Source organism: Eubalaena glacialis, chromosome 9 (assembly GCF_028564815.1).
Source record: "Eubalaena glacialis isolate mEubGla1 chromosome 9, mEubGla1.1.hap2.+ XY, whole genome shotgun sequence".
NCBI classification, from domain to species: Eukaryota; Metazoa; Chordata; class Mammalia; order Artiodactyla; family Balaenidae; genus Eubalaena; species Eubalaena glacialis.
The window spans coordinates 35,021,720-35,037,819 of NC_083724.1; the positions used below are offsets into that span (position 1 = coordinate 35,021,720).

Genomic DNA, 16,100 nt, shown 5'->3' on the forward strand with positions numbered 1-16,100 from the left:
CCCTGGTTCAGACAGCAACTGGGTGGATTTAAACCCAGGTCTCCAGCACCCCATGCTCCTGCTTCTTCCCAACAGGTCTCTCTGGGCTCCTGCATAGCAGGCTCTTTAGGACAAGGCTGGGAGGACCTGGGCTGACTCAGAGGCATGGTCTTTCTCTTCTGAGATGGTGGAAATCTGGGCTTGAGGTCAAGCTCTGACACTGGGGGAAAGAAATCATGTTCTTTCTCTTGGGGATCAAGGGTCTGTGTTTGCACAATGGGGGCGTGAGACGAGGTGAGCTCTCCTGAGCACTGATCTCTTCTCAATAAAGGCCGTACTCTAGCGAGCTTGGTAGTTCCAACCTGCCCAGGAGCCTGGAACATCCCAACCTCTGGGCCAGCCCTTGGAGGTGAGTCACAGGGAAAAAGATAATTCCATTATGGAAGGGGGCCACCCACTGGGGCTTTATTATCCAACATAATAGTAAAGTAATTGCCTCCATTTATCCAGTGCCTAGTATAAACCAGACACTGTGGTAGGTGCTTCCCTGGCTTTATCCCACTTAATCCTCAAAGTAGCAGGCAAAAGGTAAATGGTATTATTTGTATTTTACAAAAGAGGAAACTGAGGCTTAGAGAGGTGAGGCAACCTAGTATGCATTCCCTGCCCACATCTGCCTCTCAAAATCTTACTCATGGCTTGAGACCCAACTCTGGCGCCGTAGCTCTCCTTGGAGCCACCTCAATGCCTCTGCTGTATCTGTCTCCCACGGCACTTAGGCTGTGGACTGTGGTTCTCTGAATTTGTGTCAGTTGCCCCACGAAGCTGGGAGCTCCTGGAGGGCAGGAAGCTGGCCCAACTGGCCTCTGCCTCCCCAGAGTCTGGCCAGGCCTTCTGGGAATGTGGGTTGGATTGCCTCCCAATATGCAAATTGGGTCAAGACTCACAGATAACAATAAGAAGGAAGATGACAAGGTCAGCAATGGTGAAAGTAAGTTGTAATCCTCATATCCACCCTATGAAGTAGGAATAATGATTCCCATTAAAAAACAATGAGGAGGGGCTTCCCTGGTGGCGCAGTGGTTGAGAGTCTGCCTGCCAATGCGGGGGACACGGGTTCGAGCCCTGGTCTGGGAGGATCCCACATGCTGTGGCGCAACTAGGCCCGTGAGCCACAACTACTGAGCCTGCGCGTCTGGAGCCTGTGCTCCGCAATGGGAGAGGCCGCAACAGTGAGAGGCCCGCGCACCGCGATGAAGAGTGGCCCCCGCTCGCCGCAACTGGAGAAAGCCCTCGCACAGAAATGAAGACCCAACACAGCCAAAAATAAATAAATAAATAAATTTATAAAAAAACCAGACAGTCGGAACATCAAAGATTACCATTAATTAAAGAAAAAAACCAGACATCTCAAGTTAATGAATAAAAAAAAAAAAAAACAAAAAAAAAACAATGAGGAAATCATCCCAGAGAGCCTGAGTTAGTTTACTGAGGTCACACTGCCAGCAAGTGGAGGAACTAGATTCAAGCTCTGGCCTGTCTGATTCCAAAGCCCATGTTTTGGGACTTCCCTGGTGCTCCAGTGGGCAAGACTCCACGCTCCCAATGCAGGGGGCCCGGGTTCGATCCCCGGTCGGGGAACTAGATCCCACATGCATGCCGCAACTGAGTCCACATGCTGCAACTAAGAGTCCACATGCTGCAACTAAAGATCCCGCATGCTGCAAGGAAGATCCTGTGTGCTGCAACTAAGACCTGGCGCAGCCAAAATGAAGGAGGGAAGGAGGGAAGAAGGGAAGGAGGGAAGGAAGGAAGGAAGGGAGGAAGGAAAAAACTGTGGCTTCAAAGCCCATGTTCTTTTCATTGTTCTAGGGAAGTTGCTGGATTTTCTATCTTGCAGGATAGCAGTTTGTCATGATTAATTTCTTCTATTGGAATTCAAGCTCCCTGAGGGCAGCGATTGGGGTGGATTCACCTTCCTCTCTACAGAGTTGGGCACATACAAATAACAAAGAATTGTGGAAGTGATTAAATTGAGTGCACTAAAATTTTCAGAAACAGCTGTGGTGAAGGAGAAGACAGTAAATAGTGGTACCCCAATTAACCACCTTTTTGAGGGTGAAGAGAGGGTGACCAGCTGTCTCCCAGGGCTCACTGCTGCTTTGCCCTGTGCCACTGCCTCACGCCTGCAGGTTGAGGAGGTGAGAGCCAAGGGGGAAGTTGGCTGTCTTCTTACTAATGCCTTTGACTCACTGACTTATTCAGCAAATGTTTATTGACTATCTCTACACATTAGTAATATCTTCAGCTGAGACAGTCACGGCCGTAGGAGTCTCTTTTTGGTGCCATGTGGAAAGACCTTTGGGTCACACCTTTACGTGCTGTGGGCAAATTGCCAGTTGATGAGGTGGGCTAGAAAGAGGCTCAGGATAGCTGGGCTCAAGTCCTAATTTTGCTGCTCCCTTGGACAAGTCACATCCACTCTCAGAGTGTCCACATTAATCTATGTTATTGCATTTACCACATTATTACATTGTAATTATATATGGTTTCTGCAGTCTCTTTCCAGACCACGAGTTCCCTGAGGAGAGGACAGTGGCTATGTCATCTTCGTTTTCCCACTCACTGTCTTGTGTATCATACCTGGTGCATCATAAACTCTTAGTAGTAGTAATAATAGTATAGTACTGATGATGGTAAAAGTTCTCCATTTATGGAGAGCTAACCATGTGCCAAGCACTGTTTTATGTGCTTTTGTGTTGTAACTCATTTAATCCTTGTAGCAAGTCTATTAATTAAACAGTATTATTATCTCTGCAGATGAGACATCTGAGGCACAGAGAGGTTAAGTAACTCGCCCAAAGTCACACAGTAAGTGGCAGAGGCAGGGTTTATGTTCAGTTCCTCTGTCCACAGTTCATGGTATAAACCACTCGTACAACATGGTCTGTTTGAAGAATGGAACAAGTTGTGAAATGAGGCCCTCCAAGGTCTCTTTAGCTCTGATTTCCTGTGAGTCTCAAAAATGCCTCTCAGCAGACTGCAGAAAGGGACATCTGCTCTGGCATGGCCGTGTAGACCAGGGAAACAGGTCCACACTGATAAACAGTGGGGTTTGCTGAGAGTAGGAGTTTGAAAGCTGACTGTGGCACTTATGGCTGTGATCTTGAGAAAGTTATTTAACCACCTTGAACTTCAGTTTCCTCACAGGGCAAAGGACAGTAATAGCTACATTGTAGCACTGTTGGAAGAATAAAATAAAAATACAAAAAACCAAAAAGAGAATATCTTATGGAAAGTGCTTAACACAGAGGAAGCTCTCTACAGAAAACTGTGGAGTTTGGAATGTAATTGTTACAGAGTTGGAGATGCTTTATTTTTTAAAATTTTTTAAAAATTTATTTATTTATTTATTTTTGGCTGTGTTGAATCTTCGTTGCTGTGCATGGGCCCTTTTTAGTTGCAGCGGGGGGGGCTACTCTTTGTTGCGGTGCGTGGGCCTCTCATTGCAGTGGTCTCTCTTGTTGCAGAGCATGGGCTCTAGGCATGCAGGCTTCAGTAGTTGTGGCACACGGGCTCAGTAGTTGTGGCTCAGGGGCTATAGAGCGCAGGCTTAGTAGTTGTGGCACACGGGCTTAGTTGCTTCTTGGCATGTGGGATCTTCCCGGACCAGGGCTCGAACCCGTGTCCCCTGCATTGGCAGGCGGATTCTTAACCACTGCCCCACCAGGGAAGTCCCTGGAGATGCTTTAGAACAGAGCTTGGTGGGGGATTCAGGTGGGTCAACTTCTCAAAGATTAGTATGAGAGATCATAAAAAATTAAGTGAATCCAAGGGTGGTCTGCTTTCTGGATGTATGGACTTTGGATGGAAATCTAGCAGGTTGCCTCTGTGTGGTGAGTGTGTGTGTGTCTACGTAGGGAGACTTGGGGTCAGTTGCTGGGGATGGGGTGGGAACATACGTTGGACCGAGCAGAGACCAGGGAGTGAGGAAACATATTCGAATTCCAGCTCTGCCACTACCTTCCTGTGTGATGGAACAGGTTTGGCAAGTCACCAATCATCTTTGGGTTTCCAGTTCCCCAGTTCCAAGTTTAGGGGGTTGAATCTGAAGAGCTCCAAAATCTCAGTGAATACTACCAGTTTAGAAATTCCCAAGCCAAATTCCTCGATGAATGAAAATTCCTCTAGTATCCATTTCTACTGAAAGAGCAACTGGTTTTTCTTCCCACTGGCATTGCAGTGTATTTGAATCGGACACAGGTGAGAGGCATTTTGTTCTGGCATTTAGGCCCCTCCTCTCTCAAGTTGGTGAAGAGCTCCAAGAGGCCCAACTATCCCAGCCAGGTTGACTCAGGCCTCTGGATAAAAATATCCAATCAGTCAACCAGCGTTTACTTTATTTAAAAAAAAAAAAAAAATCATGAGAATTCCCTGGTGGTCCAGTGGTTAGGACTCTGCGCTTCCACTGCTGAGGGCTCGGGTTTGATCCCTATGGGGGGAACTAAGATCCTGCAAGCCTCGAGGCGTGGCCAAAAATCACGTACTTAGAGAGCAAATACAGGATTATGGGAGAAAACACGGATAAGCAAAATGAACTAAATTAATATCTCCCATAATCCCATGAGATGATCATTAGTAACATTTTGGCATATATATATTTCCTGATGCTTTTTTCTGTGTAAAATTTATTTTAAAAATTAGATCCTTACAGTGCATACCTAGCATTTTGCAACCTGCTTTTCCCCACCTAACATTATATTGTGAACGATTTTCCCCTATATTACATATACTCCTATATTTTTAATGGCTCAAAAGTATTCCATTGTATGGATGTAATATTTATTTAACCAATCCCTTATTGGACCTTTTGGTTGTTTCCATTTTTCACTCTGATGAATATGTGTCTTTAAATATTTGAGTACATCTTTCAGGTTTTCTTAAATTTCTCAAAAAAGGAATTGCTGGGTTGAACAATATGGACATTTTAAAGGCTTTTGACACATGTTTCCTTTTGCTTTCTAGAAAGTTTGTATCAAAACGAATTCACCATGAGATAAGAGTTCATGTGTTCCTACTTTAAGAGCAAATAGGAGGGGTCCCTAAGGTAGTTAGGGATTGGGGGTCAGGGGAAGCTATGCAAAAGAATTGTCCAGGGGGAGATCCATAGAACAAGTAGGACTGAGCCAAACAAAGAGGGAATGTATTGATAAGTGTTCTCGACAGAGGGAACAGCATGTGAGAAGGCCCAGGGGCATGGCACTCTGAGAACAGAAATAAATTCCATGTGGTTGGAGTCTGGAGAGCAGGCAAGTAACATGTAGCATGACATGATAAGATTTGTATTTAGTAAGGGCACTTTGGCTTCAGTGTACAGGACTGATTGGGGGCAAGACTGGAGACGGAGTGACAAGTTAGGAGGCTGTTGCAGTCCTCCAAGAGAGCAATGTAGCAGTGGCCAAGACGGGGGTAGTGACAGTGGGAATGGAAAATAGACTGAAGGGACATTAAAGAGGTGGGAAGGACAGGACATAGTGATTGCTTGGACAGTAGGAGGATGAGAGAGAGGGAAGCCTTAAGGATGGCTCTCAGGTTTCTCCCTGCCCTGGGAAGAATGGAGAGCCTAGACATCACCCTCTGATTTTGGGTTAGGAAGATGATGTGTTCAGCTTGGAACATATTGAATGTGAGGTTCCTGTGGCACCCATCCAAGTGGAGGTGTCCTGTAAATATCTGGATCCATAGAAGAGAGGTCTGGACTGCATGTAGCTGCTGGGACCTGAAGTCTTGGAGAGGATTCAGTCACCAAGTCATCCCTCACCAAGGAACAGAGGGATGCCTAAGAGAGAACCCCAAGGCACACCAACTCCTAAGGGATGTGTAAGGGAGAAGGAATCTGCAACGAGACTGGGAAGGAGCAGCCAGAGAAGTGGGAAGAAAACCTGGAGTGCCTGTTGTCATGGAAGCCAAGGGAAAAGAATTTTTCAAGGACAGTGGCTGGCAGAATCTGATATAGGTATGACCCTCACACCTTTTCAAGGGCCACCTCATTTAATCCTCCCAACAGACTGTCGAAGTGGGGACCTTCATCATGCCATTTCGAAAGAGGAAACTGAAGACCAGAGAGGGTAGGCAAATTTTCCAAGGTCATTCAGCAAGTCAGTGGCAGACAAAACTTGAACCCAGGTCTTGATAGGCTGTGTGTGGGCCAGGTGGGAGAGGGTAGTATATAGAATTTTAGCGCGAGCTCCTGGAGTAGGTGATAAGAGAAATAATTAATGGCCACCACTCACCGTGTACCCAGTGTATGCTTGGCACTGCTCCAGGCCTCACCTGCACTATTTCTGAGCCTCAAAACCACAAGGAGAGGTAGTGATTTTACTCCTTGTGCACAGAGGAGCCTGGGGACCGGAAGCGAAGTGACATCCGAGATCACACACCATGGCAAGTGGCAGGACGGGGTTGGGAACCCAGGTCTTCCCCATTCCCAGCAACGACAGCGGCGGCCCTTTCCCGAGGAGCGGCGCGGTGTCTCCAGCGGGAACACCCGGAGGCGCCCCCTGAGACCCCCGCCCGCCCCTCGCCCCCGCGCGCATGCCTGGCCGCTGAAGCGTGAGAGCAGCCGCCCGGAGCCCTCCCTCCCGCGCTCCTTGCACAACCGGCCCGGATAAGTGCTGCGTCTCTGGGCAATTATCGCCCTCCCGCCGCCGCCGCCGCCGCCGCCGCCGCCGCCGCCGCCGCCGCCGCCGCCGCCGCCGCCGCCGCCGCCGCCGCCGCCGCCGCCGCCGCCGCCGCCGCCGCAGGGGATGGCCGGCAGAAGGCCAAAGGCCAAGGGACTCGCAGCCACCCAAGAAGAGCGGTACCCACCAGTGGGACCAGCCACCAGCTCTATTCGCGACTGCACAACGCCCTGCCGTGGGGAGCGGAAGGCGGGGAGCCGGCGCCATCGATGACGTCACGCGCAGCGGCCCTGAACCCAAGGCTTCTGCCCAGCGGGCCACCCCCGGCCGCGGACCTCCGGGAGAAAGCCGGACGTGGCCGTGCGTGCGCTGCCAGGTAGTCTCCTGAAAAGCATTCTTTTCCTTTTTTTCATCTCCATTTCTTCCCTTTATTTCCTTCTTCCTCTCTTCTTTTCCTCTTCATCCCTGTGATTCCTCCCTCTTCCTCCCATTACTTCCTCCTCCCTTCCTCTTTCCTTCTTCCTTCCTTTTCCCCTTCTGTCCTTCCTCTCTCCATCCTTTCTCTCTTTCCTTCTCTTCCTCTATCTCTTCCTCCCTAACTCCTTCCCTACTCCCTTCTCCTTCCTTCCTCCCTCTCTCCTTTCCTTCCTCTCCCCCCTCCTTTCTTTCTCCTTGCCTCTCCTTCCTCCCTTTTTCATTTCTTCACTTTTGAAAATAATTTTTAATTTCTAACTATGGTAAAAAGCACATAATATAAAATATACCAACTTAACCATGTTTAAGTGTACAGTCAGTAGTGTTAAGTACATTCACGTTGTGGTGCAACCAGTCTCCAGAACTATTTCATCTTGCAAAACTGAAACTATATAACCACCCATATAATAACAACGCCCCATTTCCCCCTCCCCCCAGCCCGTGGTAATCACATTCTACTTTCTTTTTCTTCATTTCTTCCCTTTGCTTTTTTGTGCCCTTCTTTCTTTTCCTTTACCTCTCTTTTTTCTTCCCCTCCCTCTTTCCATCTTTCTCTCTTTCTTTTCTTAAAAACCTGTTGGCCCCGCTGCATTCTTGCCAGCCTTCTACAGCATCTGCCAGGGGCTGGACCAAGAGGCCTGTAAGCGAGGCTGTTAGAGGGCTGGTGAATCATCATTCCTCCCCTCTGTGTTAGGGCCAGTGGGCGGCCCCTGGAAGCCTCACCTGGCGTTTTGATGGCAGGCAAACATGTCCAGCAAGGAACTTTTGCCAGGAAGAGTTAATTAGAGAGAGGCCCTGACTCCACGGTCCGGCTGGGAGCCTCTGTCTCCTCTGGGCCTTCCCCAATCCTGGGGCTCCCCTTCCAGACAGTGCAAGACAGCGTGATGATGGTGATGGTGGTGATAAGTTGGACTGACACAAAGCTTTACAGTTTACAAAGCAATTCCATAGACATGATCTCATCCTTGTTCTCACAACAATCCTGGGAGGTAAGCCTTACTATTCCCTTTTTACAGGTGAGGAAACTGAGCCTCGGAAAGGTGAAGGGATTTGTGTATGGCCGTGGAGCAGTATTGGCAAGGTGGGGACCCAGATTTGTATCACAAATGCAGGAAAAAAACGGGCTAGGTCAGTGTTTAAAACATCTTTTAAAAAGTCATTGCTCCCTCTTCTGTGTTCCCATAGCACCTTGTTTAGACCTCTTGAGTATAGGCCCCACCTGATGGGTTTCTTCAACACCTGGGCCTAATGGGCAGATACTGAATGAGTGAGTGGTGGAGGTATTTGATGGTATGCATAGCAAGTGTAAAAAAGTTGATATGCAGGCCACTTAGAGACTTTTAAAAGTCAAGTAGAGTTGCCACCCAGCTGTCCCTGGGTTATCTGGAATTGTGGCTCTCCATTCAGGGAACATATTGAGAGAAAAGAGGACTTCTAAGTGTGGATGGAGTTGCAGTTTTCCCACCTTTTCTGGGTAGAACCTCTGGCTCCCGGACAGTTCACATTCTTTGAGTACGTTCTGTTTCAATCCTTTTGTCATTTGTTGGTGCGGAAATAATTTTGTGCATGGGTAATTGTGGTAGATTATTAATGTTCACCAATATCCACTTCTTCCCTACGTCATGCAATCTCCAGTCCCCTTGAAGTAAAGCATGGTCACATGACTATTTTTGGCCAATAAATATGATTGCAAGTGGTGTTTCTCACCTGTGGACTGGAACTTTGAGTCACAGGTGCTTGACTCTTTAGTTCTCTCTTCTCCGGCTGCATTGACTAAGGAGGCCACATTCCAGGGTGTTGGAGCTTTATTGGCCTGGGTCTCGGGGAAACTACCATGAACATGACCCCCATCAACTGTTATGGATGTGCAGGGTGAGTGAGAAGTAAACCTCGGTGGTATTAAGCTGCTCAGATTTGGGCTGTTTGTTACTGTAGTTTATTCTAGCCTATTCTGTCCAATACAGTCATCGACAGAGCAATCAGCATAACACATTGAGTGCTTAGTCAATTTTTAAAATTTATTTACTTTTATTTTTGCCTGTGTTGGGTCTTCGTTGCTGCGCATGGGCTTTCTCCAGCTGCGGCGAGAGGGGGCCACTCTTCGTTGTGTGTGGGCTTCTCATTGCGGTGGCTTCTCTTGTTGTGGAGCACGGGCTCTAGAGCGCGCGGCCCCCAGTAGTTGTGGTGCGTGGGCCCAGCAGTTGGTGGCTCGCGGGTTCCAGAATGCAGGCTCTGTAGTTGTAGCGCACGGCCCTATTTGCTCCGCGGCATGTGGGATCTTCCCGGACCAGGGATCAAACCCATGTCCCCTGCACTGGCAGGTGATTCTTAACCACTGCACCACCAGGGAAGTCCCTGGAACAAGATTTAAATTTTTTAAAGACAAATTTATAACGGCACAATCTAGTAGAAAATAAAAGCGTGATTTAGATTTTCTTCCTTAAACATTCCTTATCACATATACTTTAGAAAATTTTTTAAGAGCATCATTGGGATATAATTGAAATATGATAAACTCCACATATTTAAAGTGTATAATTTGATAAGTATTGACATATGTATGTACCTGTGAAACCATTACTCCAATCATGATAGTGAATATGTCCCTTACCCACAAAAGGTTTCTTGTGTCCTTTTGAAACCCCTCTGTCCTATCCCTAGTCACCAGGCAACCACAGATCTGCTTTTGTCACTATAGCTTAATTTGTATTTCCTACAATTTTATATAAAGGGTATCATTCAGTACGTGCTCATTTTTGCCTGTCTTCTTATACCTTAGTATAATTCTTTTGAGATTCTTCCAGATTGCTGAATATGTCAATAACTCATTCTTTTTATATTGCTGAATACTATTCCATTGTAAGGATGGACCACAATTTGTTTATCCATCCTCTATTGATGGACTTTGGTTATTTCCAGTTTTGGGCTATTAGAGTAAAATTGTTATGAACATTTGTGTACAAGTCTTTGTGTGGACATGTGCTTCCATTTCTCTTGGGATACCTAGGAAAGGAATGGCTGGATCATATGGTAGTTGGTGTATGCTGAACTTTCTAAGAAAGATTAGTCCTTTGGTCTTTTTAACCTTAATCATTTTAATAGGTGTGCAGTGTATCTCATGGTGGTTTTTAAAATTGTGATAAAATACAGAAAAACATAAAATTCACCATTTTAAGCATTTTAAAGTGCCATTTCCAGTGGCATTTAGTATATTCACAATACTGTGAACCATCACCACTGTGGTTGCAGAATATTTTCATCACCCCCAAAGGAAACTCCATATTCATTAAGAAGTCACTCCCGGGGGCTTCCCTGGTGGCGCAGTGGTTGAGAATCTGCCTGCCAATGCAGGGGACACGGGTTCGAGCCCTGGTCTGGGAAGATCCCACATGCCGCGGAGCAACTAGGCCCGCGAGCCACAAATTACTGAGCCTGCTCGTCTGGAGCCTGTGCTCCGCAACAAGAGAGGCCGCGATAGTGAGAGGCCCGCGCACCGCGATGAAGAGTGGCCCCCACTTGCCGCAACTAGAGAAAGCCCTCGCACAGAAACGAAGACCCACCACAGCCATAAATAAATAAATAAATAAATAAATAAAATTAAAAAAAAAGAAGTCACTCCCTATTCCCCACTCCCCCAGTCCCAGGCAACTACTCATCTGTTTATTGTCTTTATAGATTGGTCTATTCTGGATATTTCATAATGGAATATGAAATAAATGGAATAATGCAACATGTAGTCCTTTATGACTAGCTTCTTCCACTTAGCTTGTTTTTGTGGTTCATGTTTGTAGCATGTATCAGTACTTCATTCCGTTTTGTGTCTGGATAATATTCCATTGTATGTGTATACCGCATTTTATTTACCCATTTGTCAGTTTATGGACATTTGGGTTTTTTTCTACTTTTTGGGTATTATGAATAGTGCTGCTATGAACATTTAAAAAATTTTAAATTTTATTGTGGTAAGAGCACTTAACATGAGATTTACCTTTTTAACAAATTTTTAAGTGTATGATACATTTTTGTTGACTCTAGGTACTGTGTATAGGTGTTTGTTTGAGCATCTATTTTCAGTTGTTTTAGGTATATATGTGGGAGTGGAACTACTAGATCATATGGTAATTTTATGTTAAATTTTTTGAGAAACCACCAAACGGTTTTCCACAGTGGCTGTATCATTTTACATTCCCACCAGTGAGGCATCAGGGTTCTAATTTCCTTGCAAACGTTTATTTTCCATTTTTTTGGATAATAGCCATCCTAATGGGTGTGAAGTGGCATCTCATTGTGTTTCCTTTGTTTTTGAAAGATAATTTCACTGCATGTAGAATTCTGGGTTGCCAGTGTTTTCTTTCAGATGTTAAAGATTTTGCTGTACTCTCTTCTAGCTTGCATTGCTTTCAACAACAAATATGCCATCATCTTTGTCTTTCTAACACTGTATATAATGTATCTCTTTCTCAGAGTACTTTCAAGATTTTCTCTCTGTCATTTGTCTTGAGCAAGTTGATTATGATATGCCTTGGTGTAGTTTTCTTCATGTTTCTTCTGTTTGGAATTCACTTGGCCTCATGGATCTGTATAGTTTTCAATATAATTGGAAAACTTCTGGCCATTATTTTTTAAACAGATTTATTGAGATATAGTTTGCATAACATATAATTAACCTAGTTAAAGCATACGATTAAATGTATATTATTATCTATGTGGATGATGCACATTCATTACCACAATCAGTTTTAGAGCATTTTCATTATCCCAAAGAGAAACTCTGTTCCTTTTAGCTGTCACCTTCCAACCTCCCCCCACTCCACCCCCACTACTAATCTATTTTTTGTCTCTATGGATTTGCTTATTTTAGACATTTCATATAAATGGAATCATACAGTATGTGGTCCTTGGCCGTTATTTCTTTAAATATTTTTTTCTCTGTCCCTTCCTCTTTCTCTCTCCTTCAGGTACTCCCATTTGTTTTAAAATTATTTTGAAAATTGTATTTCAGTATAGTTAGTTTCCGTTGTAATCCTTTATATTTTATGCACTTGAATACATCATTCTAAGATGTCCATAGGCTCTGCTAGACTGCTAGAGAGGTCCTTGGCCCAAAAATGTTGAATAAATATTCTTATTCTAGATAGTATTATAGATGAGTGTTTTTCAAAGAAAGCTGTTCCGCAGGATATTAATAGTTGCTGTGGTAGAGGTATTCTTTGCACAGATAAGCTTGGGAAACACTGAGTGAAACAACATTTGGTATCTTTTTCTGTTGGATTTCTCAGAGCCTTTTATTTACTAAAATGCTTTGTGTATGTCAGAGAGGAGATACGATGTACATTTTCCAAATCCAGTGTAGCATATAGTACACACTTTATAATTTGTTATTTAAAAAAATCCTCTAGTAATATCTAGTCTAATGAATTTTACAAATGAAATGCTCCAGAACATAAATCCCCTAAAAAATAGCCTGAAATACATTTAAATTATATATAAATATTTCTTAAATTAAAGGTAATAGTCTAATGGACCCATTTAAAAGGACAAAAATCTCATGGATTCCCCAGTATTGACTTAAATGTATTTTAGTTTAATGTAACTTTAATATGTACAGATATAAAACTAGGTATAACCTCCCTATAAATAATAAAACCAAAACAAATCTACAAATTAAATATAATACTACAAAACCCATCAAATTCAGACTAATGGCATTTAATGTGTTAGATTTTTTTTTTTTCTTGCTGACACTAAACAGTTATTTGCAACGCTACTCTGGGGCTGACTTTTTTTTTTTTTTTAATTAATTAATTAATTAATTAATTTTTGGCTGTGTTGGGTCTTCATTTCTGTGCAAGGGCTTTCTCTAGTTGTGGCGAGCGGGGGCTACTCTTCATCGCGGTGCGCGGGCCTCTCACTGTCGCGGCCTCTCTTGTTGCGGAGCACAGGCTCCAGATGCGCAGGCTCAGTAGTTGTGGCTCACGGGCCTAGTTGCTCCGCGGCATGTGGGATCTTCCCAGACCAGGGCTCGAACCCGTGTCCCCTGCATTGACAGGCAGATTCTCAACCACTGCGCCACCAGGGAAGCCCCGGGGCTGACCTTTTAAGGGGAAGGTTCATTTGAATCCATCATGCTTATACTACTGTGCGTGTGAGATTACTTAGTTCTCCCACAACTTTTCTCCATTTGAACCTCTGTAAGCTTGCTTCTTACAGGCCTGTGATAGTTCATCTTCCGTTAACACCTTGAGATTAGGTCTGCCTCGCTTTTCTCATTAACTATTATAATTAAAATATTACTGCCTGTTTCCAATTCCATCATAAAAGTGCAAACATGGGCACTGTGATGGTTAATTTTATGTGTCAACCTGACTGGGCCAGGGGGTGCCCAGATATTTGGTTAAACATTATTCTGGTGTTTCTATGAGGGTGTCTTTTTATTGAGATTAACACTTAAATTGATTGAGTAGAGGAGATTGCCATTCCTAACATGGGTGCACCTCATCCAGTCAGTTAAAGGCTTGCCTAGAGTAAAAAGGCTGACCCTTTCCTGAGCAAGAGAGAATTCTTCCTGTCTGACTGCCTTTGAACTGGAACATTGGCTTTTTCTCTGGATCTCTAGCCTGTCAGCCTTTGAACCAGAACTATACCATCAACACTCTTGGTTCTTAGGCCTTGGGACTTGGACTGGAACTAAACCATTTGGCTCTCCTTCGTCTCCAGCTTGCTGACTCACCCTATAGATCTCTGGAGAACCCTGCCTAATACAAGCACTGACATCATTTGGCAGTCGTCAGGGATAGAGTATAATTTTTTAGTATTAAGTATGTCCCATGCAATATCTGGGATATATTTATACTAAAAAAGTATTCATCGTTTATCTGAAATTCAAATTTAACTGTGAGTCCTGGATTTTATCTGGTAACCCTACCTCTAGATGAAACTGTCCACCACAGCGCTGCACTACCCAGGAGCAAAGTGACAGACTGTGGACCTTGTGCTCCAGATCTCCATAGCACTGCACCACCAGAGAGAAAAGTTGGCCCTAAGGATCCAGCTTCAGGGCAGATGGCCCCTCCCCAGAAGCCTTCACAGAGAACTCCAGCACCAGCCACTTAAGAGAACAATCCCCCAGGGGCTCACCTTGTGGTTTCTACCCCACGTGCTGGCACAGAAGAGAATTGTTGCCCACCAGCCATGTTCTTTCTGTATCAAATCTGCCTTTCCGTAGGAGACCCTCAAGATTAACCCCAAGATGCCTCGAACACCGTTTAACCTCAGTCATCTCCAGAAACTCAAGCTCTTCAGGGCAATGGGACCCTAATCCCCATGGTACTCTGAACAGTCTTTAATCTGACTCAATTTCCTACCTCTTCTGGCACTCCCAAACTCTTCCTCTGGGGGTTTGGGAACTCATGGCCGTCAGTTACACTCTCCCCAATATCCTCAACCTCTTCTTTGAGTGTTACACTTCTGTTCGTTTCTGTACCAAATGAAAGCTGGGTGTCTGCTTATGACACTCTTTCTTCTGCAACCCTTTCAAGTGGAGGACGTTTTTCCTCTTAACCACTGGGTACCTGAGGGCCTGGAGGTGAAGTAGGTGGGATAGGTGAGGTAAGTGTGGTGGATTAGGTAGAGTCTCCTTGCTTTCTGTTGTTAATTCTAAATCCAGTTCTCTCTTTTCCTTCAAAACTCCACTCCCTTGAAGTTCACATGAACCCATTCTTTACCCTCATTCACTAGTGTCTTTAGCACTGACACACTGTCTTCCTGTCTGTCCTTTTTCCTGACACCGTTCCTGGTGACTTCAGCATCCATATGGATGAGACATCTAACATATTGGCCTCTCAGTTTCATGCCTTTCTTTGATCTTCTCCTCTCTGATCTCCTCCCTTGATCTATCCCACCCCAGCCACCCATTCCTTTGCCACACCCATGACCATATCATCACCCAAAACCTAGGCATCCTACTCTCTGACCACCACCTCCTCTCATTCCAGCTCCCAGAGGGTAATGTTTCTACGCTGTCTCATCAAGACTTCTAATACATTGCTCCTCCCACTTTTTTTATCATCTGTCATTTCCCTCCTGTGCTCACTTTCTTCCTTAACCAGCACTTATTTCTGTGGTTCATTGTCATAACTAGTCTTTTCAAACACTCCTAATTCCCTTATTCCACTCTTCTTCCTTCATATTTGCCCTCTGCTTAAAGCCTACATATCTTCCTACCACATACCTGAACTCAAGCATAGGAGAAAACATATACCCAGACCAACTGGTCTCACTTTAAATTCATGACAACAAATCTCAAATGAGCACCCAATCCTGTTCAGCAGTCCTACCACTCTTCTCTAGGTGTTCACTTCCTATTCCCAAAGACAGTTATTTCACATCTTTACCTCCTTCCTTCCCCCACTCATTGGGAGGGCCTCTCAGGAGGGGCCATCCATTCCACACCCCTCCCCCGTTTTCATCTGATGACCTCATCTCCTATTTTATTGATAAAATAGGAAGCAGTTACAAAGGAACACCCTTATCTTCCCACCACACCTCTTAATCCGTCTGAATTTGTGTTTCTCTTTCCTGTCTGCCTTCGTATTGCTATGGATGAAGTGTCCCTACTTTTACCAAAAGATACTCCTTTTACTTGGGAGCTGAATCCTCTGGTCTCTTGTTTTTCCAATTCTCCCGTCTCTGCTACAGTTCTCCCATCTCTGCTGCATCCCCAGTTTCTTTCTCTTAGGTCACTCCCAACAAAATGCATACCTATTCCATCATCTCCACTGTCTGCAGAGCCTTTGCTTTACCCCATGTCTTCCTTCAGCTGATGGCCTGTCTCCCTGCTGTCCTTCAAAGCAGCCTTTCTCATGGACTTGTCTCCTGTCTCTTCTTCCTCACCTCCTATTTCTGCTCAGCCCTCTGTGATTGGGCTTCTTTTCTCTCCAGTCCACTGAGACTGTTTTTGATGAGGTC

The 16,100-nt window shown here is 44.9% G+C and overlaps 1 long non-coding RNA gene across 1 annotated transcript in view; it reads left to right on the forward strand.

Moving 5' to 3' along the window:
• The first annotated feature begins 6,827 nt into the window (after positions 1 to 6,827).
• The window catches only part of LOC133098340 (uncharacterized), a 54,588-nt gene continuing 45,315 nt past the window's right edge, over positions 6,828 to 16,100 (forward strand). The window contains exon 1 of the long non-coding RNA XR_009702133.1: positions 6,828 to 7,035. This is a non-coding gene — a long non-coding RNA (uncharacterized LOC133098340). The remainder of the gene's footprint in view (positions 7,036 to 16,100) is intronic.